The following is a 26,739-nucleotide window of genomic DNA, read 5'->3' as shown; positions in this document are numbered from 1 at the left end:
CCTTAAAAATGATCAAGATTTTGTAATGCATTATAGAAGCAAAGTTGTTGATAGCAGCAATATCTGTTTGTAAAACTCATTTCCAAACCCATTGATGACGTAATTAGAGATTTTAGGGGACTAAAATCTTAAATCTTTAATGTGCTGTATGTTAAAAAGCAAAACTCTTTGTTAAGCATATTAAAGGATATTGACAATCGTATACATTATCTAAAAGGAGGTGGTTGAGGGAGAATTCTGAAATTTCATTGATATTTTAATCGAATCGTTTAAAAAATTGAACGGAAGACCTACTCGTTACTCGTAACGAGATCGTATCTAGTTATTATTATTATTTTTTTTTTCCAAATTTTGTGCACGAGATTTCTCGAAATCTATTCGACCGATCTCAACCATTTTTTCACAGATTGTTGGGCGTGATCTAAACTTCATACATTTTTCTTAATTTTTTCGTAGTCACTTCCGGTACCGAATTGTCGGCCATTTTGTAATTTTTGACGACCCATTTTGTGCAGCTATAAACTCGGAAACCATAAGAGATATGAATATGAAATTTTCAGGATAGGTAGACGATAGTTTGAAGTTGTGCAGCATGTAGTTGTTTAATGCCTGTTGCGCCATTTCTTGGAGCTCGCCTGGGCACGAAAATTGGGCACAAATTTTCATTCAAAATTTTCACACGTTTTGATTTATATCTTTTTATCAGTTGATATTTTGTTTAGACATATATAACAAAAGTGGTAGAGAATCAAAAGTTCTTTCCAACAAAATCAATAAAAAGGGGCTGGCCCCTTTATTAAGGGGCCAAGGCACTCTTAAACTCTATTACAAATAACTTAAAAACGATAAAGTTTTTGTAATGCAATATAGAAGCAAAGTTGTTGATCGTACCAATATCTATTAGAAAGAATTATTGCCACGCCCATTTATTACGTAATTAGGGATTTTTAAGGGCCAAAGTACTTAAACTTTGACGCAATATAACTAGAGAAGTAGACATTTTTTGTTAGACATGATAGAAGAGAAAATGTTTAAATTTATGATTTAAATCGATTCCACTTATCAAAACACGAATTCCTGTCCCCATTAAGGATCTAGAGGGCTGGCCCCTAAAATATTCATACATTTGTATCTCAAAAATGATCAACAATTTTAGATGGGTGTAAGAACAAAAATTGTTAGTATTCTTAAGACCTTTTCAAAGAAATCAAGAAAAAGGGGCTGGCCCCCTTTTTTTTGGGGGGGGGGGCAAGAAACTCGTAAAGTATATTACAAATTACATAAAAACGATTAAGATTTCGTAATGCATTATAAAAGCAAAGTTGTTAATTGTAGCAATATCTATCTGGAAAACTCATTGCAACACCCATTTATTACGTAATTAGGGATTTGTATACATTATCTGAAAGTGTGTGTGTGTGGAGGGGGGGGGGGGTAATTCTAAAATTATATCGATTATTCATGGTATGATTAAAAACAGAAATCGCAAGGAAGACCTACTCGTTACTCGTAACGAGATCGTATCTAGTGATACTAAATATTGGACCATCTTCTACAGAAGTCTTTATGTGTTTGGCGTTTAAGAGTGGTTGAAAAGAAGTTAGTGAAGTTTTGTCTGCGGTGGGTATGCAACGCACCCTTGGGTCCGCGCGTACGAATTTCATTGAAATTCACGCAGAGAGTGCCATCAAAAACATTTCATTTATGCACGTTAGGGTGTGTAAATGCCAAGTCGATGGACATAAATGGAGAGGCTAGGTCTGAATAAGGTTAGTAATCGCTTGAACATTGGGGGAAATGTCAGATTTAAAAGATGCGATCGGAAGGCAAACCGAAAGTAGAAATCGCGGGTTCAGTTTACACCTACGCGGGGAAGTCCAAAAACAATGGATAATGCATTCTGCACATGTAATACAGTCTTTAGAGAATGCATTCTGCTCATTTATTTCAGCCTTTAGAGTTGTTGTCACGTCGTTTACGAGAATTTTCTAATGTTTGAATTAAACGGGATTGATCTATTCTTGATAAAGGAAGAAATGACAAAATACGTAACATGTAAATTTATTCAGTATCAAGTCGATGACTTATATTTTCACAACTCTAACATTCATAAGTCATTCATACGCTCTCTGTGGTCTAGATTTAATGGAATACAAAAATTATACATGCACCAGAATTATCATACGAATACTTACATCCCATGCATTGTGTACATTTGGATTCCCCGTACAATCACTAAGTGCCGTTTGATTTCAGGATTTGCTTATAAATTGTTCATTCCGCTCTATATTTAGCAGACAATAAGAATGAGGTCCGATGTACATTTACACCAGTTTCTATTTGGGTTGAGTGTAAAGTTTTGGAGTTAGAATTTTTTTCTACAGTACAAGTCAAGCAAGACAACTGAAACCCAAAAGCCAAAAAAATTATAACTCCGCAAAAAATGAACGCGATGGTCTGGTCTTTGGTACACTATTTTATTAGGACATGAAGTTGATGTTCAAGACAAAACGAGTTTAGAAAACTGAATGACTGATGACTGAAAATGGGGGGGGGGGGAAGGGGGGGGGAGGTGTTACGGTAACTTCTAAATTACATTGTAAATAAATGCTATCAAACATTGAACGATTTTCTTGGGGCGTTTTTTTTTTTTTAATTTCTTTTGGTATGTTGCGTATGAGGGCTTCAGATAAAAATATCAAGTTCGAAGGTCATAGGTCAAGGTTATATTAGGAATAAAAATTAAAACAACACTTGTGTTATTTTTCATAGTCTGTTAGGAAGATCAATGCATGTCACTATGGTCGGCTCTAAAGGGGGGGTCAAAGGTCAAGGTCAAAGGTAAAGGGTCAAGGTCACTCTGAATTTTTGAACATTCATTCTTTAAAGAGAGAAAATTCTTTCGAGAATAATTTTAGTTTTCAAGTTATAATAGTCATTTTTAGGCCCCTCAAACCCCTTTAAGGTGTCAAAAAGTAGCCCTCGGAGCATGTTTTATAAATTGTACTTTTCGATTTGAACAATAAACCGAAAAAATTTTGAAAATCGGATAAATAGTAAAAAAGTTACAAATTAAGGGCTGTTTTTATCTTTGGCCCCTCCAGACCCCTTATTTTTTGCAATATTATTCCTAGGACACTTTTCAGGTCTGCGCATTGCGTTTATCATTATGTAGATGAAATATTAAAAGCTACACTCTAAAACTATGCGAGAAAACGTAAAACGCGTGAATTCGTACTGTTTCTTATTAAGGTCTTCCGTTTCCAGCGGAAGACCTTATTGTTTTCGTACTGTTTCTTATTAAGGTCTTCCGTTTCCAACGGAAGACCTTATTGTTTTCGTACTGTTTCTTATTATTAAGGTCTTCCGTTTCCAACGGAAGACCTTATAGTTTTCGTACGATTTCTTCTTATTATTATTTTTTTCCACAAATTTTGTGCACGCGATTTCTCGAAAACTATTCGACCGATTTCAATCATTTTTTCACAGAAGATGGGACTTGATGTAAACTTCATACATTTTTGAGATTTTTTCTGTCGTCACTTCCGGTACCGATTTATCGGCCATTTTGCACATTTTTACGACCTATTTTGTGCAGAGCTGATCTCAGAAACTATCAGAGATATGACTATGAAATTTTCAGGATAGGTAGTCTATAGTTTGAAGTTGTGCACTATTATGTTGTTTTACGCCAGTGGCGCCATTTCTTGGAGCTCGCCTGGGCTCGAAAATTGAGTACGAATTTTCATTCAAAATTTTCATACGTTTTCATCTGTATCTTTTTATCAGTTGGTAGTTTGTTAAGACATATATAACAAAAGTAGTAGATAATTAAACGTTCTTTCCAACAAAATCAAAAAGGGGCTGGTCCCTTAAATTAGGGGCCAAGACACTCGTAAACTCTATTACAAATAACTTTAAAACGATCAAAATTTTGTAATGCAAGATAGAAGCAAAGTTGTTGATTGTAGCAATATTTATCAGGTAAAATCATTTTCACACCCATTTATGACGTAATTAGGGATTTTAAGGGACCAAAGTACTTAAACTTTGATGCAATATATCTTCAGAAGGAGACATATTTTGTTAGGCAATGTAGAAAAGAAAATGTTTGCATTGATGATTCTAATCGATTCCACTAATCAAAACTCTGTCTGCCTGTCCCCATTAAGGATCTAGAGGGCTGGCCCCTAAAATATTCAATCATTTGTATCTCAAAAATGAACAACAATTTATGGGTGTAAGAACAAAAAATGTTAGTATTCATGAGACCTTTCGATTGAACTCAAGAAAAAGGGACTGGCCCCTTAAATGAGGGGCCAAGACACTCGTAAACTGTATTACAGATAACTTGAAAACAATCAAGATTTCAAATATCTTTGGTACCTAGCCTTTTTACAAAATTGATACCAGCGAGATTTTAGTCACTGTAAGTGATTGAGACACAAACTTTTATAAATGATAGACAATCGATTGAAGATATATTTAACGGGTTTTCTTTTGTCAACCGTCACTTCCGGTACTCACCAGAAGAGTTCAAATAATTTATTTTTTTCACAAGTTTAACTGATTATCTTTGGTGTTTCATCTTCCATGATTAACAGTGGTGTACACTAAACAAATGTATAAAAAAAAACCTAGCTTTTATTTTCATAAACCTCTTTTGTTCGTCCGTTTTCGGTCTCGAGACAAAAAACCTAGATTCACCAAGATCGCAGATTTGGCAGAGAATATAGATATTTCATCGTATCATATGAAAACAAAATCGGGCGGAAGACCTAATCGTTACTCGTAACGAGATCTAGTTATTATTATTTTTTTTTTCCAAATTTTGTGCACGAGATTTCTCGAAATCTATTCGACCGATCTCAACCATTTTTTCACAGATGTTTTGGCGTGATCTAAACTTAATACATTTTTCTTAATTTTTTCGTAGTCACTTCCGGTACCGAATTATCGGCCATTTTGTAATTTTCGACGACCCATTTTGTGCAGCTATAAACTCGGAAACCATAAGAGATATGAATATGAAATTTTCAGGATAGGTAGACGATAGTTTGAAGTTGTGCAACATGTAGTTGTTTAATGCCTGTTGCGCCATTTCTTGGAGCTCGCCTGGGCACGAAAATTGGGTACGAATTTTCATTCAAAATTTTCACACGTTTTGATTTATATCTTTTTATTAGTTGATATTTTGTTAAGACATGTATAACAAAAGTGGTAGATAATCAAAAGTTCTTTCCAACGAAATCAAGAAAAAGGGGCTGGCCCCTTTATTTAGGGGCCAATACAGTCATAAAATCTGTTACAAATAACTCAAAAACGATAATGATTTTGTAATGCATTATAGAAGCAAAGTTGTTGATCGTACCAATATCTATTAGAAAAAATCATTGCCACGCCCATTTATTACGTAATTAGGGATTTTTAGGGGCCAGAGTACTTAAACTTTGACGCAATATAACTAGAGAAGCAGAAATATTTTGTTAGACATCATAGAAGAGAAAATGTTTGAATTTATGATTTAAATCGATTCCACTTATCAAAACACGAATTTCCGTCCCCATTAAGGATTTAGAGGTCTGGCCCCTAAAATATTCAAACTTTTGTATTTCAAAAATGAAGAACAATTTTAAATAGATATCAGAACAAAAAATGTTAGAATTTATGAGACCTTTCGATTCAATTTAAGAAAAAGGGGCTGGCCCCTTAAATTAGGGGCCAAGACACTCGTAAACTCTATAACAAATAGCTTAAAAATGATAAAGATTTTGTAATGCATTATAGAAGCAAAGTTGTTGATCGTACCAATATCTATTAGAAAAAATCATTGCAACGCCCATTTATTACGTAATTAGGGATTTTTAGGGGCCAAAGTACTTAAACTTTGACGCAATATATCAAGAGAAGTAGACATATTTTGTTAGACATCATAGAGAAGAAAATGTTTGCATCAATGATTTAAATCGATTCCACTTATCAAAACACTAATGTCTGTCCGCATTAGGGAACTACAGGGCTGGCCCCTGAAATATTCAAACATTTGTATCTCAAACATGAACAACAATTTAAGATAGGTGCAAGAGCAAAAATGTTTGTATTCTTAAGACCTTTTCAAAGAAATCAAGAAAAAGGGGCTGACCCCTTTCATCAGGGGCCAAGAGACTCGTAAATTCTATTACAAATAACTTAAAAACGATAAAGATATTGGTATCAATTATAGAAGCAAAGTTGTTGATAATACCAATATCTATCAGAAAAAATTATTGCCACGCCCCTTTATTACGCAATAAGGGATTTTTAGGGGCCAAAGTACATAAACGTTGACGCAATATATCTAGAAAAGGAGACATATTTTGTTAGACATCATAGAAGAGAAAATGTTTGCATTTATGATTTAAATCGATTCCACTTATCACAACACCAATGTCTGTCCCCATTAGGGATCTACAGGTCTGGCCCCTAAAATATTCAAACATTTGTATCTCAAAAATGAACAACAATTTAAGATGGGTGCAAGAGCAAAAATGTTTGTATTCTTAAGACCTTTTCACAGAAATCAAGAAAAAGGGGCTAGCCCCTTTAATTAGGGGCCAAGAGACTCGTAATTTCTATTACAAATAACTTAAAAACAACTCTTACAAATACCTTAAAAACGATTAGGATTTTGTAAACCATTATAGAAGTAAAGTTGTTGATTGTAACAATATTAGTTTGTAAAACTCATTGCCACGCCCACTGATGACGTCATTAGGGATATTAGGGGACTAAAATCTTAAATCTTTAATGTGCTGTATGTGATAAAGCAAAACTCTTTGTTAAGCATTTGAAAGGATATTGACAATCGTATACATTATCTGAAAAGGAGGGGTTGAGTGGAAATTCTGAAATTTCTTTGATATTTTAATGGAATCGTTTAAAAAATTGAACGGAAGACCTTCTCGTTACTCGTAACGAGATCGTATCTAGTTATTAAGGTCTTCCGTCTTCAGCGGAAGACCTTACTGTTTTTCTACGCGTTCTCATTCTTCTATATTATTATTTTTCTTCTTGGTAGTCACCCTAAATTTCTCAGCCATTTCTCAATCGATTTTAATGATTTTTACAGGGATGATGTCTTAGGTGAATATCTCTTTGCATCTTACTTCCTGTCTGAAAATTCACTTCCGCTTCTGAATTATCTCCCTTTTTCATGTATTTTGGAACATGATATTGTTCACGCATCTCCTCAAAAACTGTTATAGTTAGGGACTTGAAATTTATATGCAAGATAGAGTGGTTATGGTAGATTTGCTTGCTTGTTTTAGATTTGACCAGAAGTCATCATCCTTGAAGCTCGCCCGGAACTGAAAATGTTGATGTTAATTTTTTTTGACAATTTTTACGAAATTTGAGATTTGATCACGAATATCTTTCTTCTAATCAATATTTTGCTAACACATTTAGAGCATCAAAATTTAATCTATAAAAGATCTTTCAACTGACACCAAGCAAAAGGGGCTGACCCCTCATATAAGGGGCCAAGAGGGGTCTAAAGTCTTTTATCTATATCTCTTTAATGAAAAATATTTTGTAATGTATTAAAGAAGCAAAAATGTGTATCTTCCAGTTATCTACCTATATTTGTTAAGAGTTTTCTGATATGTTACATAATCTGGATTTTAAAGGGGCTAGAAGTCCAATATTTTGATCATTTATTTCTTAAAAAGGAGAAATATTTTGAAATGCATTATAGAAGAGAAGATACTCAGAATAATATTCGTAATAATATTCAACCACCAAAGTTTCGTTTAATGGTCCTTATAAGGAGATAAAGAGTCGGCTCCTAAAACAATCATTCCCTAATATCTCAAAAACAGTCACAAATTTCTAAACACTTGTTGAACAAAATGTGTTTAATATTAAGGGACCTTTCATTGATATCAAGAAAAAGGGGCTAGCCCCTCAAATTACATGATAAGAGGGATCTAAATGTTTCAATCAAAGCTCTTGTACATATATCAGAAACAAAACAAGGGCGAGAAGTCCAATACATTTCTGATTTATTTGTAAAAGAAAAAGAGGATATAGAAATTGAAGAAAAGAGTCTGTTTAAAATCAAAGGATTTTTCATTCTATTTCCAAATCATGTTTAGCTGGTAAATAGCAAAATAAGGGTCAAGCATGTATCTCAAACTTTAGTGATATTGGGAATTTAGTATTTTCCGTTTAATATAGAAGTCACCGACCACCGCCCCCCCCCCCCCCCACCCTTCATAAAATCATTTAGTTTTTCTGGCCCGATTTTACTTGATCTTTGATCTCGGACCTTTAATTTCAACTTAGTACCATTCTAGATTACCGCACTAATTACCAGACCAATTCGTTCATTATTAACAGAGTTATGAACTTTTTGGCATTTGAGTTTTAATTTTCGTGTTTGACATGTACTGTAGAAAAAAATTCTAACTCCCGAGCCCTTCACTCAATCTTCATGAAATTTTGTGTAAATGTACCTCGGACCTCATTCTGTTTTTCTGCCAAATTTGCAGCGGGTTGAACAATTAAGAAGAAATTCCCGATATCAAGCCGCGAGTATAGCCTGTACGGGGACTTAAAATTTACACAGTGCAAGGGATGTAAGCAGCCGCGTAATATTTCTGTTGCATGTATATTTCTTGTTTTCCGTTTAGTCTGAATCTACGATACCGTGTGAACTAATTATGAATGTTAGAACTGTGGAAATTACTGTCATCAATTTTTTTATGAATAAATTTACGTGTTACTGATTTCGTTATTTCTACATTTATAAGAATTTTATCAATCCTGTTGATATAAAATAGTCAAACATAATAGTAAACGACACAAAAAAATCTCTACTCTGAAATACATGTGTAAAATGCATCAGTCATTGTTTTAGGACTTCCCCTAATTGTCGTTAACCGAATCCGAGATCCACACCTCAAAATTCTACTTTCGATTTATTTACGACGAAAATCAAGCTCGGTCCTTTTCATCCCCCTCCAGACACAAACACGCATCAATATTTCAAATGACCTCGCACTGTTACCAAACCTGAGTAGTGAGACATCTTACACGTTGTTTTTCATCTCATACAAAAATTCAGCTCCTGTCCCGGGCGGAAACGCCCCAAATTCAAAGAGAAAATCGGGAATTATTTCGCGTCAGCCATGTTTTGACGTGAACCTTCGATGATGAAATATAGACTGGCAATGCCTATATATATTTCGTACGTAGAGACAGAGGACCAGTCTATGATGAAATACTGTTATGACACATGCAAAGGCTGTGTGTTCGAATCTCGCCGGAGCCAAGATTTGTTCTTTCTCTCTATTTCCTTCTCTCCATTTTTTTTTGTCTTTCTAACTAAGATATTCAAAATAAAGGGGTTGTTGGACTGAAGTACAAGTTTCCAACGGAAAACCTTATTGTTATTGCCTTGTTCCTTTTTCCCTATTCTTCTATATTATTATTTTTTTTTCTTACAAATTTTGTGCACGCAAGATCTCGAAAACTACTCAATTGATTTTTATGAAACTTGTCGATCTAATAGATGACGATGTGAACCGTATTGCAAATTTTTTTTATTGATGACGTCACTTCAGGTTTTGAGATATAGTCGTTTTGTCGATTTTCAGAGAGGTATTTTTTCGGCAGTACTCCTTTTAAACTATAGCAGACATACACTTAAAATTTTCAGTGATGGTAGACGGAAGATTGAAATTGTGCATAAAGGTTTAAAATCATTTCGATCGCAAAAAGCGCCGAAGCGCGCCTGGACCCAAAAATTGAGATTAAACAAATATCATAATTTTTTCTGGTTTTCTTTGTTTATCTCTTTTCTGAATAATATTTTGTTAAAACATATAATGTTAATTTTTTTTATATTTATAAGAACTTTTATTTGATATCAAGACAAAGGGGCCCCTCAAATTAGGGGACCAAAGGGCTCTCAAGTCTTTCATCTATAGCCCCTTTACTGAGATATATTTTGTGAAAGATTATAGAAGCAAAGATGTTTATCTTACAGTTATGTATCCAAGCAGTGTCATGATTTTATAATGTGGTACGTAATTAAGGTTTTTAAGGGGTCAAAAATCCAAAACTTTGATCACCGATATCTCAGAAAGGAAAAATATATTTTGAAATGCAGTATAGAAGAAAAGATACTCAAAATGATCTACTAAACAATATGGATTCTTCAAAATTTCGTTAAACGACCCCAATAAGGAGATAAGGGATCGGCCCCTAAAACGCTCTTTCTGAGATATCTCAAGAATGGTAACAAATTTCTATACACTTCTGAGATATCTCAAGAATGGTAACAAATTTCTATACACTTGTTGAACAAAATTTCTTTAAAAGTAAATGACTTTTCATTTAATACGAGGAAAAAGAGGCTGCCCCTCGAATTAGAGATCTTAATGTTTTCAACCAAAACTCATACATCTAAAACAAAATAGTATCTAGCCCTTAGAATGTAGACCTTTGTCTTATATGTTAAATCACGTTTAGCCGTTAAATAGCAAAACCAAGGTCGGACATGTATTTCATGTTCGAAAACACAAGGAAGACCTCCTCGTTGCTCGCAACGAGATCGTGTCTAGTTATTATTATTTTTTTCCACGAATTTTGTGCACGCGATTTCTCGAAAACTATTCGGCCGATTTCGACCATTTTTTCTCAGATGATTGCCAGTGGTCATAATTCTAGAAGTTTTTTGAAATTTTGAAATCGGCACTTCCGGTTCCGATTTACGGCCGATTTTGTAAGTTTTTACGACCCATTTTGTGCAGACATAAACTCAGAGACTATCAGAGATAGGAATATGAAATTTTCAGGATAGGTAGACTATAAGTTGAAGTTGTGCACAATGTAGTTTTTTTGCGCCAGTGGCGCCATTTCTATGAGCTCGCCTAGGCTCGAAAATTGGGTACGAATTTCGAATCAAATTTTTCATACGTTTTGATCTGTATCTTTTTATGAGTTGATATTTTGTTAAAACATATATAACAAAAGTGGTAGATAATCAAAAGTTCTTTTCAACAAAATCAAGAAATAGGGGCTGGCCCCTTAAATTAGGGGCCAAGACAGTCATAAACTCTATTACAAATAACTTAAAAACGATAAAGATTTTGTAATGCATTATAGAAACAAAGTTGTTGATTGTACCAATATCTATTAGAAAAACTCATTGCCACGCCCATTTATTACGTAATTAGGGATTTTTAGGGGCCAAAGTACTTAAACTTTGACGAAAAATAACTAGAGAAGTATACATATTTTGTTAGACATCATAGAAGAGAAAATGTTTGAATAAATGATTTAAATTGATTCCACTTATCAAAACACGATTTTCTGTCCCCATTAAGGATCTAGAGGGCTGGCCCCTAAAATATTCAATCATTTGTATCTCAAAAATGATCAACAATTTTACATGGGTGTAAGAACAAAAAATATTTGTATTTTTAAGACCTTTTCAAAGAAATCAAGAAAAAGGGGCTGGCCCCTTTTTTTAGGGGCCAAGGCCTTCGTAAACTCTATTACAAGTAACTTAAAAACGATAAAGATTTTGTAATGCATTATAGAAGCAAAGTTGTTGATCGTACCAATATCTATTTGAAAAAATCATTGCCACGCCCATTTTTTACGTAATTAGGGATTTTTAGGGGCCAAAGTACTTAAACTTTGACGAAAAATAACTAGAGAAGTAGACATATTTTGTTAGACGTCATACAAGAAAAAATGTTTGAAGACATGATTTAAATTGATTCCACTTATCAAAGTACGAATTTCTGTCCCCATTAAGGATCTAGAGGGCTGGCCCCTAAAATATTCAATCATTTGTATCTTAAAAGTGATCAACAATTTTAGATGGATGTAAGAACAAAAAATGTTAGTATTTATGAGACCTTTCGTATAAAACCAAGAAAAAAGGGCTGGCCCCTTAAATTAGGGGCAAATAGACTCCTAAACTCTATTACTCATACCTTAAAAATGATCAAGATTTTGTAATGCATTATAGAAGCAAAGTTGTTGATAGCAGCAGTATCTGTTTGTAAAACTCATTTCCAAACCCATTGATGACGTAATTAGAGATTTTAGGGGACTAAAATCTTAAATCTTTAATGTGCTGTATGTTAAAAAGCAAAACTCTTTGTTAAGCATTTTAAAGGATATTGACAATCGTATACATTATCTAAATGGAGGTGGTTGAGGGAGAATTCTGAAATTTCATTGATATTTTAATCGAATTGTTTAAAAAATTGAACGGAAGACCTACTCGTTACTCGTAACGAGATCATATCTAGTTAATGACACTAATACTATTTAATGGTAGGCTGTAACAGATTTATTGCCAAAATCTGTAATGATCCTCCGACAAGATTCAGAATGTACATGTATATCAGTTGGGCTAAAGAGTAATACCTACTGTAACGGACACCTAATCATAAAGGAAATAAATCTCAAACGAAACAAATACGATGTCGATTTAAATTATTGTTCATGGCAATTAAAATGCGTGGATTAAATGTTGATTTTGTTCGATATCAATGAGTGGTTGAATATTTCATCCGAGTTGTTACAATTAAGATCAGAGTTTCATTCATCAGCCAAAGTACATTGTATATCACTTTAGTGCCGCAAAATGTCAGAAAATGAAATTAAATATCGAAGCAAAAAAGGAAAGGTAACCAATAGGTGTTACAACAACAACAAGAAAGAAAATGTATGTTGCAATATCCAAGCCAAAGATGACCATCCGCTATCATGTATTTAAGAACATTAAAAACCGTTCAGAGAATTCAACTTAAAAGATGTATTTTTTTTCAGAGAGTAACCATTCAAACTCATCAAATATATTGGAATCTGTTTTTCAAAATGCATCCGACATTTTGAACTGAAATTGTTAACAAAATCACAACATACAGTACCGATCAGACCCAACCTAACAGAAAGTAAACCCCAACTAAACCCTGGGTTCACTTTCTGGGTTTACCATGGTTTTACTAGAGTGGACCCAGAGGGTATACCCTGAAAGCAGACGCTACATGTGTATTCGAAATATACAAGGGGCAGGAATTACAGACAGTAGGGTGATAAGATAAAATACAGGTCTGCTTCACACTTTAGTGCGTATAGTTGACTTTAAAAGCAATTCTCGAGTAAACCCGAAGTAAACCCTACCTCAAAATAGATGGGTTGGTGGATTGCATAGTGATGAAACCAAAGTTTATAGCAAGATTTGGTGATGGAAATGAAAGGTGGAACGCCTATTATAACTGGTGAGATTGATTTAGGTGGATATGCTGAAAATCTTAGAGTAATAAAGGATCAAGCAGTGACTCAGCGACTGTTTCCGATTTCTAGGGAGGGAGTTACAGCCTCTGAACTGGGCATCATTATATGGAATGTGACTGAAAACTACGTGACTGGGAATATCAGAAAAAATTATATTATGCAAGATGGCGGTGAAGAAAACATCAGTTTTATGAACCTCCACTTCAATGAAAACCCAAGAAAAACTTGCTATGGAAGCCAAAAGTTGGTTTATCCACTGGCAACAATATTTCATACTCAAGGTTTTTCTCACAACATGAAAAAGCTAAGAAACAGCATTCTCAAAAGCGGAGCAATTAAGGGTGTGCATACAAGAAAGTTAACACTACATGGATTTTTCATTGCATGGAAGCAGTGGGAAATGGCTGGGGAATGGGGTAGAACTGTGACTGCGCGAAGGATACATCATAGGGTAACATATTCAGTCACCCATAAAGAAGGAGAAAAGTCTATTAAAAGTCAGGAAATTTCAAAATAAATCCCCTAACTTTGAAATCCGATGCAGGTATTGCCGAGATACGGGTGCATGTTTAAATAAAAAGATCTGATTAAATTTTCCTGTTCTTATTACATGTATATATCTTTTAATTTGGATTCGTTTACCTTCTATTACCATCATACTGTCAGAATTGAATTTATCCACATAGTCTGGGTAGGGGAGTTTAACAATTAATGGAGCTATCTTCCCTTGCTTGTCCTTCTTTAATAATTAATCATTGTAAAATAATGTAATTAAGACGTTGAATTTATAAGCGTTGAACAAGTTTTTTTTTTTGATTTATTCAGAACAAAACACCCAAAACAATGTCCTTGTTGTAAGATTTCAGGAAAGAAGATAGTCAATACTATATTTTAGATTTTATTTTACTAATGAAGCTTAATTAAATGCATATATGAGAATCCTCAAAATGTCTGTGTATTGGCTATGGTAAACAGGTGACCGTTAAGGCCCGTTGGCCTTTTAAATGTCACTTCTCTTTTGTTTACGTCGCTGTGAACTTGGAGACGTTTTCAACGATTAAAAGCATCACTTAGTAGAATATTTAGCGACTGCTGATTGTATGAAAAAGTAGGTTGTGTTCAAAAAGAATTTAATTTCTCTATAATATCAGTTTGTTGAATTGTAGCCATTTTCTAGGTTCTATCAAATCTTAAATGTCGAAAAATTGCAGTGAAAGTCAAATATACTCCTTTTAAAAACTCTTCAAAAAAGGAAATGGTGGTGGTCGAAAAAAGTTGTAAAGATTATTTATATCAACAGTTTTTGTGTACAAAAAGTCTACGAGTGATTATGATCATCAATTTAATTTGTAAGTCAATGGTCTAAGTGAAAGCAAAGTACTTTGAATCCATTGTTTTTCAATATCATTTATTAAAGTTGGGCCTTGTGGGATGGATACTATATGAAAATATCATAAGTTTATAAAAACTACAATCTACATCAAAAGTTCTCTGTTTTGGTTGAATTTCGGTTAAAAGTTCTACGTTTAAAGTGTTTCTTTAAAATGAGATATTTCGGTTGAATTTACCGTATTCTTTCTATCACAAATATTAATTTGGTTACGGGTTGCTCATATACGGGTTGATATAGTAAGCTTAATTATGATCAATGTAAATGAAGTTAAAAAAAAAAACTAACACGCTGATGTCCATTATAATTAAAGCAATATTAAATTCACTGGATATTTTGCTCCGTATTTGATAACAGCATTTTGGTTCAATCTGAGCAAAGTATGTGAATTCCGAATAAAAGTTTCGGGGGAGAAATTTGGATATACAATCGATATGTGAACTGTAAGAGAAGCAGGAAAAAAGCATTTGATTTCCGGTTAATTGGAAGTCATGTAATACCATCGGGTTCGTGAACTGAGACAAAAAGGAAATAGATAGAATGAATATTTTGTTGTACAAATCAATAATGATTTATTTACTGTTACGAGCATTATAATTACACGTAACTATCAAACCTCATGTTTTATGGAAAGACATATCTGAAGTTTAAACTTTTTACGAGATAAGTGAATACATATAGTTAATTCTTCAGTTAATTTTATTTATTGACGGGTAGACAGATGTTCAAAGCTTTAACGGCGAAATATAAACTAACGTCCTTGAAACAAGTTCAAACAACAACCTCCAAAACATAAGTCGACTCTATTATAAACGATTGACGCGATCAAAATTTGTATCAAAATTTTTTGGTATAATTATAGTCATATATTGAAGTGCCCTGTGCACTATATTGACCCTATATCAACAAGTTGTTCATGTTCTTATTTGTACAATCATTTAATTTTGATTTTATTTAATTTTCTATACTATTTAAACGAAACATAATTCAAAGCACATTAATTTTAAGTTCTTGTGATAGGATTGGATTTTATTTTAAGTCTGTATGCCTTTCCCAGACAGGGTGGAGGAGGGGATCACGTACATATGAAAAATCCGTCTTTATTTTTGGAATGAAGAAATGCTCTGTACTTTTTTGTGACCTCTTCATGTCTTCGCATGGCAGAGGGATATACGTATAGATTACACGGAGAATGCTTAGCAAGAGCAAGATCACTGTGATAACAATGTCTATGTACATGGGTTAACGTTTGATTCTCTTTCGTTTTATCGTCTGGTCTGAAGTATCGATGTCCTGCATTCCCGCTACTAAATCCAAAACAGTATTCAGTTCATTGTACTGGAATTATTTTGCAATATTTATGCACATTTATTACTTTTTTCGGAAGTACTTGAAATCTGTCTCTGACGACAGCGGCGATAAACCCGTCACCGAGTCGTCACCATCTTCTCGATAGCGTTTCCACTGTTCAGCGTCAAGACATGAAAGATGATCGCAATGTGAAATCAAATAAACACTGTGAATAACTTACAATTGTTGATTAGTCGGGATATTCCCATTCTGTGTATCTTTTTACGTTACTTGATATTTTATAAACGCAGTGAAATCATTAATTTTGGATGTAATGTTATTGAGGTTTGAAAATAATTTCTTATAAAATGCGCGTGATGGCGTACACATCAAGGAATTCATTATTATTAAATAAATATAACATATTTTGAAACATCATCCATTTTAATGCAAAACTGTTTCATGATATAAGGGAGCAGTGTCATCAAAGTTGAACTATCGTTTGCAAAAAAAGGAAATATGCTTGTAATTATTTTTTTAAAAATACCTAAGAAACCTTCGTTCAATAGAATGTACACACAAAAATAGTATATAATAATGCTTGCGAGTTCATCGATACCAGGCATACTGCATATTCATGTACATTGCCGAGACTAAGTGCACTAAGTGCTATAAATTGCAGTAATAATTTCAGCCGACCAACTCAAGCATTAAAAATCGCTTAACTTTTTATCTTTCCTATCTTTTATCTTTTCTTTTCATATAGGAGCATTAGAATCTGTTACTTCACACAAAGACCTTTTAAGGGACATGGTCACGATTTTGGTCAAAAATTATTTTTTGGATTTTAATATTTATAATGCTTAAGTAATTAAAGGCATTTTAAATACGTTACCAAAATTTGAGTGCCATTTGTTGAGTTAAAAGCGAGTTACAGAGCTTACAATTCTTGGCTATGTAAACAAAGCTTTTGTTTTCATGTTGAATGCTGAAGTAAAAATTCCAGTTTTAGACCTTAAATGAATGTTAATCGTTAGGAACTGTTTATGTTTGCTTAAAATGAATAAGAAGGTAGACGAATCTGCTTGAGAAGATTTTTTACCGGTATATTGAACCTATGTAAACAAAAACTGGGCACGAGCCTTGTTTACATGACGAAGAATTGTGAACTCTGTATCTTGCTTAAAACTCATCGAATGGCACCCAAATTTCATTTGATTATTAGAAATGCATTACTAAAGCATTGTAAATAATGAAAACAGAAAAATAAAATTTGTTCAAAATCGTGACCATGCCTTTTTAAATTGTTTATGACCTGAAGGTGTGTCATTGCTTTAACCCGAGGTCATTTGGGCAAGTTTAAGATTGTTGGAATGAAAAGAGCATAGTTCGTGTCCAGTCTATATTTTCTTTATTGGGAAACATTAAATGTCCCCACTTATAACCAGAGAGTGTGTCATGATTTTAAGCCAAGGTCATTTATGCAAGTTCAAGGTCACTGGAAGAAAACTTGCAGGATTCCAGTCAGGTCTATAGCATTTCATGGAGATATATAGAAAGTCATACTTCAGATAAATATATTTCATAAGCTGGGGACATGTCACGGTCTTGGCCCAAATGCAAGGTCATTTTTGAAAGTTTAGGTAAAAATGCATCATTTCCGTCTAGAATATATCTTGTAATTGAAAATTATTGGACGCTACAACCTTAAGACTGCATATAACCTGAAATAATAATTATATAACCATCATTCGTACTTAAATGAATCTAAACTTTTTATTCATTTAATTTTCAAAGAAGTCCCCAATCTCTATGCACATACGGGTAAAATTCAGAGGTCAAATGACAGTGAGATTATTAATTAATTGCGCTAATAGCTTTAGAAGGTTTTCTATAACACTTTATATTTGTCAGTGTTTGCCATTTGAATACATCTTAGTTTTTGTTTATTTGAACAATTGTTAACTTATCCTTGTGTTTTATGTCTTTGTTTTGAATCGCAATTAAAAATTTAAGAGTTCTTATAGATCAGTATTCATTTTATATGAGTTTATCTAAGGATGTGAATTATCTTATGAATTTTTACATTTTAATTCCCTTTAACATTATGCATCTCAATTTTTATATACACTCGATCACAAATATTCATATATCTCAAATAGTAATCTCTAATGCGAAAAGTTCTGTAGTGGTGTTCTTTACACCTAAATATATTTCTTTTATTTTTATATTGCACTCAATTTTCATATTTTTTTTATTATTGTGTGTATACCTTATATGGCTGGCAGAGTACCAGTATCCAAAACATACCTTATGTACCCACAAAAACGAGCCTCGTACCAGTATCAAAAACATACAATGATGTAGGCAATACATGACATTTATCTCATGTACCCACAAAAACGAGCCTCCTCCGTATCTTGCCGCTGATTTGACCTCAATTGTGTCTTTATCATATACTTAATATAAAAAAGAATGAAAGATAATGCCTAATTGGAAACCTATGGTGATTTCAACAATGCTTTTTCCTCTGCGTCCTCCAGTTCTTGAGTTAATGGAAAAACGACGTTATATAATGCGCACTGTGGTCTCCAGTCGTGTCATTAGACAGTTGTTTCGGAAGTTTCGACCGCCGCATTCATATCCCTCCCTTTGTTCCTTTTGCATCACCAATAAATTTAAAACAGTGAAGAGCCTCTTTATGCTGACTGGTTAGAGTGATTTTTCTGTATATAAGGAGCTAAGGTGAGTACATTTTCCAATAAAAATTAATCATTTATATTTAGAATATAACACAGATTAGATAAATATTCATTTTAATCATTAATTTCATGATTCGATTTTCAAAAAAAAAAAAAAACCGAACTAAGTTTGAATAACTGAGGAGTTTTGGCAATTGGTAACACAATTTTCGGTAAAATACGTTAGGTTTAAATCATTCATCATGATTACTTTAATGAATTATTATATATGTATTTATACTTCTTATCTAATGAGTATTGATTAATTCGTTGATTTTGTATTTATTTATGGCCACGCTAGTTTTGTATGTTATAATTTGAAGTAATTCTAAATTTGATTTTATCAATTTTGTATCCTGTCATAAATGATACATGTATCAGATGATTAATATCAAATCATTTTTAAGAGTTTTCTTGTGTTTTTTTAAAATTATCAATTGTATTAACAGAAGTCTAAAAAGACGTCATAGAAACTCTAACGAACGAGCTATTTTTTCAGTTCATTCGTCGATTTGTCATGAATTGTAGTAAAATTTTAATCTTAACAGATAATAAAACACCATTTAAATTCTAAGAGAATTTCAGCATACATCATAGCTGCAAACTACTTCGTTTGTAGGACGATCAAAAAGTTAGAAAACGGAGATGTGCGATATTATGTCAGTAAAAGTAATAAAATGGAGGACATTTATTTGATTAGAATGAACAACGTGATAAATTTGAAAGCAAATAACGATTTCTGGCAAAACGAATTACAATGTAAATCTGAGTACAACTTAAAGGGACTTGGACACGATTTGACTTAAATTTTCAAATTTTATTTTTCCATTTTCAATGTTTATAATGATAAATGACATTTTTTTACATATTGGCGTAAGTTTCAATCAAATGTAACTTTCTTTTGTTATAATATTGGGTATTGGGTTAGTTTAAATTGTTTTTTACATGTCATTTTGGCTAAGAAATGGTAATTCTCTACATTTCATTTTTGTAAACAACTATAGGACTCGAGTTTTGTTTACATTACAATCAATTCTTACCTCTGTATCTCGCTTATAACTTGACTTTAACATTCAATATTTTGGTCGATCATTTAAAATGCACCAGTAAACCATTTTATACTTTAAGATTAAAAACAAAATTTTGGATCTCAAATCGTGTTTAAGTCCCTTTAAGTAGGGAGCTAGGACTTTGGAAACTTAGCTCTGCATCCTCTCAATATTAGCATTTAAACAATTTGCTAGCAATACGAATGATTTTCTCAATTTTGTAAAATAGATGTTCTGGAAACCAACAAAAGTTTTATATCACATTGATATTGATCACGTGTATAATCTAATGATTCATCAAACAGATTCACCTTTAAGTGGTCAATAATTTCCGTACATGTTTTAAAAGTGTTTAAAGTAGTGTTAGACGCTATTGAAAAAAACCCAAGGTCAAATCATAACTCACTTTTGCATTACAATAACATGTTTCTAGTATTTCCATCGCTGAAATAAATGCGCACTCAGCACCGCTATTTGTTGGCACCAGCAGCCTTTTTATTCTTGGGACTTTCACTTACATCAAGATTGCCCTAATGGCAAACAAATATATTTGATGTCTCTTCATCGAAGATAGCAATAACGTACTGTGCAATATTTCGGACATTCCGTTTCTAGAATTCTTTATCGTAAGGAAATCGTACGAAATGAACGCAATGCTTACTATTATGTTATGCTTATTGAGTAACATTTAAATAGTATTGGTCATGAAATAGTGTATATCTATTTCCAAACAAAGAACTTAAGCAGTCACTATGATTAGACGAATTGAAATTAAATACCAGTAAAAGAATATAATACAAGTTTAAATGCTAAAATTTCAAACATGATTAAAAAAATAATTTTGTTTGCAAGTCAATCTAACCTTCCTTCAGCTATCAAGTATTCAAAATATTAAAAGCTTCAAAAAACGCAGACTCGTTCATTTTGGAAGATAATAAGATGTTAAAAAACATATTTTTTCTAGTCAAGAGTACAAGATAAAAAGTATTCAGTCCATTGATTTTATATACTAGTAACCCTTTAAAATTAAAAACATTTTACAGTTTATGTAGGCTAATAACATTATTCCTGTGTAATTTTCTTTTGCTGATGCCAAATGATTAGTGAACAAACTAAAAGATAACATTGCGTTATACTTTATTATTCCATCTATATGTTGTTACATTTTATGAATCGCTATGATGCATAATTTTCTCCAATAATAGTTGAATGCAAACACTGCATTTATGTCTTAGAGCGTGAACAACAGTTACTCTTGGTTGGAGTGTTTAATATCTTACCCTCCCATGTTGCTGATTTATTGTATTTACAATATTACCTAAATATTATTAATACACTTCTAAGTTTAGTCAAATAGTTTATGCTGTAATTTCATTTACGACTCCATTTGTTTATCTGTCAGAATGAATGGATATCATATTTCATGAAAACGTTTTCAATACAAATCAGATGAGCCCGAATATCTGTATTTTGATATAACTTAAGCTCGTTTTAAAAAACGATATGGATACTCATGCAAAATTCTCATAGATACCGTAGCAAAACACTGTCGGATAATTATGCCAGTGGCAAGGAACCATTTTGCAACCATCTGATCCAGTTTCCAATATATTTATATTATGTCATATGATATACTATGTCATGGAGTAAAACCACTTTGCTTTTTATACAATGCATGTACCTTTAAAAAATTTAATATATTTTCTTTAAGATTGTTTGATATACAGGAAATTCATTGGGGCTGTACATTTCCAATGGGATATTACATTTTCCAACCGGATTTTAAATGACATTATTCCTATCGGGAATTAAATTGAATTTTTAATGGTAGATATTTCTTGTTTTTCTTCCGAAAAACATTAAAATTTAATGATTCTCCGTTAGGAAGTGTAATTTGCTTACTTCAACAGTTTTATTGGTCATTACATGTATCTCAACTGCCGAGTGAGTTACATATCTATACTACTATATTAAAATAATAGACTCGAATTTTTAAGCTTTAATACCGAGAAATCGGAAGAGTACTGTCATTTGTTTTTATATATTTTAAACATTATTGGCACTTCAAGATTACCAATTTGTTTTTATTTTTTCTAAATTGAAATTTTTCTAAATTAATAACCAACGAAAATTCCTTTTAAAAATCCGGAAAACATATATTTTTAGGATTTTACAATCTTGCGCATGCGCATTACATTCGCGCTAAATCACGGGAGGCTCTTTAGTTGTTTGTTTCCACAATATCACATTTGCATGGATAAACTCAGAAACGATATTACAAATACGTGTAAATTTTTATTGAAAATTTGTCGTATATATATATATATTCTGTTCATCAAAAGAAATACACATGTACGGGAAATAACTCTAACTCAGTGCATTTAATATGAAAAATCCCGATATAGTTCCGAATGTCAACTCGAAGCGATTGAAAAACGTTGCTCGAGAAATTGTTGAATTCTTCATTAATATGAATTAAATTTTTAGATGAAAGGTATTTACAGCCTCAAAATGATTTATTATGAATTATTTGACTGTTATTTTCAGTGCAGCTTCATTAATTTTCTCCAAAATCGTTTCGGTGCGATTCTGAAATTTTTGCTACATTATGGGTATATGGGAGGCATTTTAACTGTGGCATAGACCTGTCCCGAGACACAGTTAGATTATTGTAACTAAGCAGAGTGTAGTGAAATTCATAGCATTAAAATTGTAGGCTTAAAGCTTTATTATGTAAATGGCAACAATACGGTGTGTCGATGTATCTAGTTCGTACATGTCCGATATCATATACAATGTCAACCCGTGAACGCACGGGTCAAAGTCTAGTACATTATAACAAAACACATCTATAATTTTGTTGGAAACTTTGTTGAATTAAAACTGCTCATACACAATTTTTTTCAGAAATGAACCAATGTGCCCAGGTTTTGGTTGTTTCCCTTCTCATTTTGGTCAAGATGAACGATGTATCGATGGACCCCAGGTATACAAATTTAATATCATTATTCTTGTTTGAAAACAATGACCATTAGCTTGACTGATTTTACTCATGAAAATAATTCTGATCAATTTGCAATTGCATATACTATTCTTCAAGCTTTGACAAGAGATATGTAGCAGACCTTACATTACCAGATTTACTGGCAAAGATGGCAAACAAATGTGCACACGTTAATTGTCGGTTCAAGGACCTTATGATGTAAGTTTGTTTATGTTTATATAAAGTACTAAATTCTTAGACTTTCTGAAAGATGTAAATATAAAAGATGTTTTATCTCTAATGCTTAAATTCCCCAAACTACTATTTACAATAGATATTTGTTTTTATCCAACGGTTTGATGGAATATATGTTTGAATTCATAATTTGTTTTTCATATTTCAGACACGGAAAACGACGTAAACGCAACGATCTTTTGCAGTCCTATTATACCTGCTGTAGATAAGGAAAGGGAACAAAATAAAATGATGTAATATTTTGTAGAATAAAGTTCACACACCTGCCTCCTACGACACATTGTACTTTTCCAATTATGTGATTTAAATTCAATAGAGAATTGGGAAATGGAATAGAAAATAAAATATTAGTGAGGAAAACGCAGCACAGTAATCTAATTATAATCAGAGCTAGATGATAGCTTGCACAAACGTTTACACATTATGATTCAATGCTAATCAATATACCTCAAAAAAATTATTCTATATAACGCGAAATCTGATTGGTTCTAGACAGTGACATGTAAGGGCTATACAACTTCATATATCCCTGTCATTGTCATATTTTTTTTATCATAGCCCAGCCCTTCGAATTTTCATTCCATGCGTATAAAAAAATTCGAGAATGAGCATGCGATGTGATTAAATGATTAACCCCACTAAAAGAATCATTTGAAATCCTTTTTATATCAGAAAACTGACAAAGAAAGAAACCGGTAAAAATTCACTACATTATTGCTTTACTAGAATTGAAAAACGATTAGAACCCGGTTTATTCTTATTATCACCTGCCGTTGGGTATAATAAACAGTTTATTGCATGATTGTAAGGATAGGCGATACCCTCTGAAAATATGATTTTCGTTTGGGGAATAAATCTTCATAATTTCCTCACAATCATGCAATAAATGTATAATGTTGAACCATATTATTGTTTATTTTGTATACACTGCGTTTGGAATGTTTCCTTATTGCTTTCTTAATATATTCTTTAAAATTGAAATTAAAAAAAACAACTGCATGGCAAATTGATGTTTAGAGGACAGGACAGGGATGAAAAATTAAAACTGAAATGGATGTAATATACATATACGTGACCTTAATTGTTTTGTTGCAGCTGACTGGGAAATAATAAACGTATTATTCAAACCAGTTAGTAAGTACCTGTATTTACTTCGTCGTATCTTTAAATTTTGTTCATTAGGTTTTCACTTTAATCTCTATTATAATAAATTAGACTTTGACCCGTGCGTGCACGTGTTGACATTGCATTATGATATCGGACATATACGAAATAGATAGATCAGCACACCGTATTGTTGACATTTACATAACCAAGCTTTAAGCCTACAATAATGCTAATAATTTCATTACACTCTGCTTAGTTAGAATAATCTAACTGTGTCTCGGGACAGGCCATCGCCACAGTTAAAATGCCTCCCATATACCCGTAATTTAGCAAAAAATTGCAGAATCGCTCCGAAACGATTTTGGAGAAATCAATGGAGCTGCGTTGAAAATAACAGTTAAATTATTCATAACAAACCATTTTAAGGTTGTAAATATCTTTCATCTAAAAATTTAAATCATATTACTGAAGGATTTAACACTTTTTAACCAACGTTTTTTACTTTTTTCGAATTTACACACAATGTTGACATTCGAAACTCTCGGGATTTTTTTTTTTATACTAAATGCACTGAGTTAGAGTTATCTCCCGTATTTCCTTTGATAAAGAGAATATATGACAAATTTTAATGATAATTTACATGTATTTGTAATATCGTTTCTGAGTTTATCCATGCAAGCAAATGTGATATTGTGGAAACATAAACTAAAGAGCCTCCCACGATTTAGCGTGAATGTAATGCGCATGCGCAAGATTGTAAAATCCAAATGATTTCCGATTTTTTTAAAGGAATTTCCGTTGATTATTAATAAGCGAAGCTTGATTGAGAAAAAATAAAAACAAATTGGTAATATTCAAGTACCAGTGTTGTTAAAAATGTATAAAACAAAACACGTTCACTTCTGATTTCTCGGTATTAAAGCCACAAAATTCGAGTCTATTATTTTAATATAGTAGTATAGATGTCCCAAATAAGAATTTTTGATAATAAAATGTTTTGAAAAAAAATTTGAGAGGGGGGTCACCCCCAACCCCTTTTAACTTCCCCGTTTCATACATCATTTACTCATATAAATGCAGAACACAATCTGTTTATTGTTTACAAATTGATGTAGGGATTTAAGGTCAACCTCTAATCTATTGCAGTTTAAAATGTATAAAATTATAAGTCGCTAAAAGATGCATATTTTTTAAACAAGTCGTCAAATCCAAAGTATCTGTCCGATTGTTAACTCGTCCTATACTATACTGTTATTAGGGCCCTGCTCTGCGGGCGCCCTATAGTGAACAGTCTGTCCGTTCGTTCGAAATTTCTTTTCCGGAGCATAGCTTCGCTCCCTTTAGCCCAATCTGGCTCATACTTCACCCACACAGTGCCTTTAGGGAAAGGGTGTGCGGAATGTGAACCATGTTTCTAGGTTAAAGCTGAAGGTCATAGCAGAATTATATGAAAAATCTTTGTCCGGAGCATATCTTCTTTCCCCTTAGCCCAATCTGGCTCAAAATTCACTCGCTGATTGCCTATGGACAAAGGGTGTGCAATGACCTTAAATAAAGCTTGTAGGTGAAGGTCATATTTGACCACGCAAAAGTTCTTTTATATTCTCCACTTAACCCTATTTGGTTCATATTACACATAAAAATAGTTTTTGAGTAAAGGGTGCAGTGACCTTGAACCAATTTTCAAGGTCAGATGTGAAGGTTATAGCAGAATTATATGACAAATTCATGTCTGGGGCATATTTGTTCTCCCTTTGGTCCAATCTGGCTATTACTTTACTCACAGAGTGCCTACGGTCAATGGGTGTGCAGTGATTTTGAATGTTTGTAGGTCAAGTGTCACGGTCGTCCTGGATCATCTTGGATCATGCAAAATTTACATTAACAGAGCTTTTGGGTTAATGGTGTGAAGTTACTATAATTTGAACCAAGTTAAGGAGACGGTCATACATGTAGCAGAACTCTTAATATTCAGTCTTAGACTTTAGATTATTGCTTAATCTTGCTCAAGTTGAACAAAAATGCCTGTATGTAAGGAACAATCAGATTGAATTAAAACTTTTATGACAGCTGGAAAATTTCAAAGTTATAGGACAAGGTCAAAGTAAAATTCTCTGAAATGCTTTACATCCTATTGTCCATTAATTAAGCGGGGCCCTTTGAGATGGTTACCATCTCATGAGATGGTCACCATCTCAATGTTGTGTATTTTATTCAGCCCGCGTTTCTTGACACCCCGTTTTTGAAAGTTCTTTCCATCAACGCTTAAATCGCATCAAATTGTTCCATTCTATTCTTTATTTTTTTATTAACCAAAATGTCCGATCAAAAGTATCTGCTCGCGATACATAATGTACCTGTCCTACACTTTTCGCCATGTCGCTTATTAGTCAACCCATGTTCTTGGTTACCCATTCTGGTAATAGTTCTATTCTATTCCATTTTCTCACCAGAGGTAAAGCTTCGCAAGCGTTTTATCCATCAAAGCCAAAATCGAGCATTCAAGAAACGAACTGCCTTATTCCATTTTTTCAATATTGGTCAATTCTTAACTTATATGTATATCCTTAGTAAGTTATCAGTAAATATATTTACTCTTTAGATATTTCCTAAATGATCATT

General features: G+C 32.8%; 1 long non-coding RNA gene across 1 annotated transcript; it reads left to right on the top strand.

Annotated features, from left to right (window-relative positions):
* Positions 1-18,567: 18,567 nt before the first annotated feature.
* LOC105346072 (uncharacterized) lies at positions 18,568-23,283 on the top strand. The gene is made up of 4 exons (XR_903154.4): positions 18,568-18,727; positions 22,680-22,758; positions 22,873-22,974; positions 23,159-23,283. It is a non-coding gene; the product is annotated as an uncharacterized lncRNA (long non-coding RNA).
* Positions 23,284-26,739: the final 3,456 nt, after the last annotated feature.

Source organism: Magallana gigas, chromosome 5 (assembly GCF_963853765.1).
Source record: "Magallana gigas chromosome 5, xbMagGiga1.1, whole genome shotgun sequence".
NCBI classification, from domain to species: Eukaryota; Metazoa; Mollusca; class Bivalvia; order Ostreida; family Ostreidae; genus Magallana; species Magallana gigas.
This window is presented reverse-complemented; position numbering and strand designations above follow the sequence as displayed.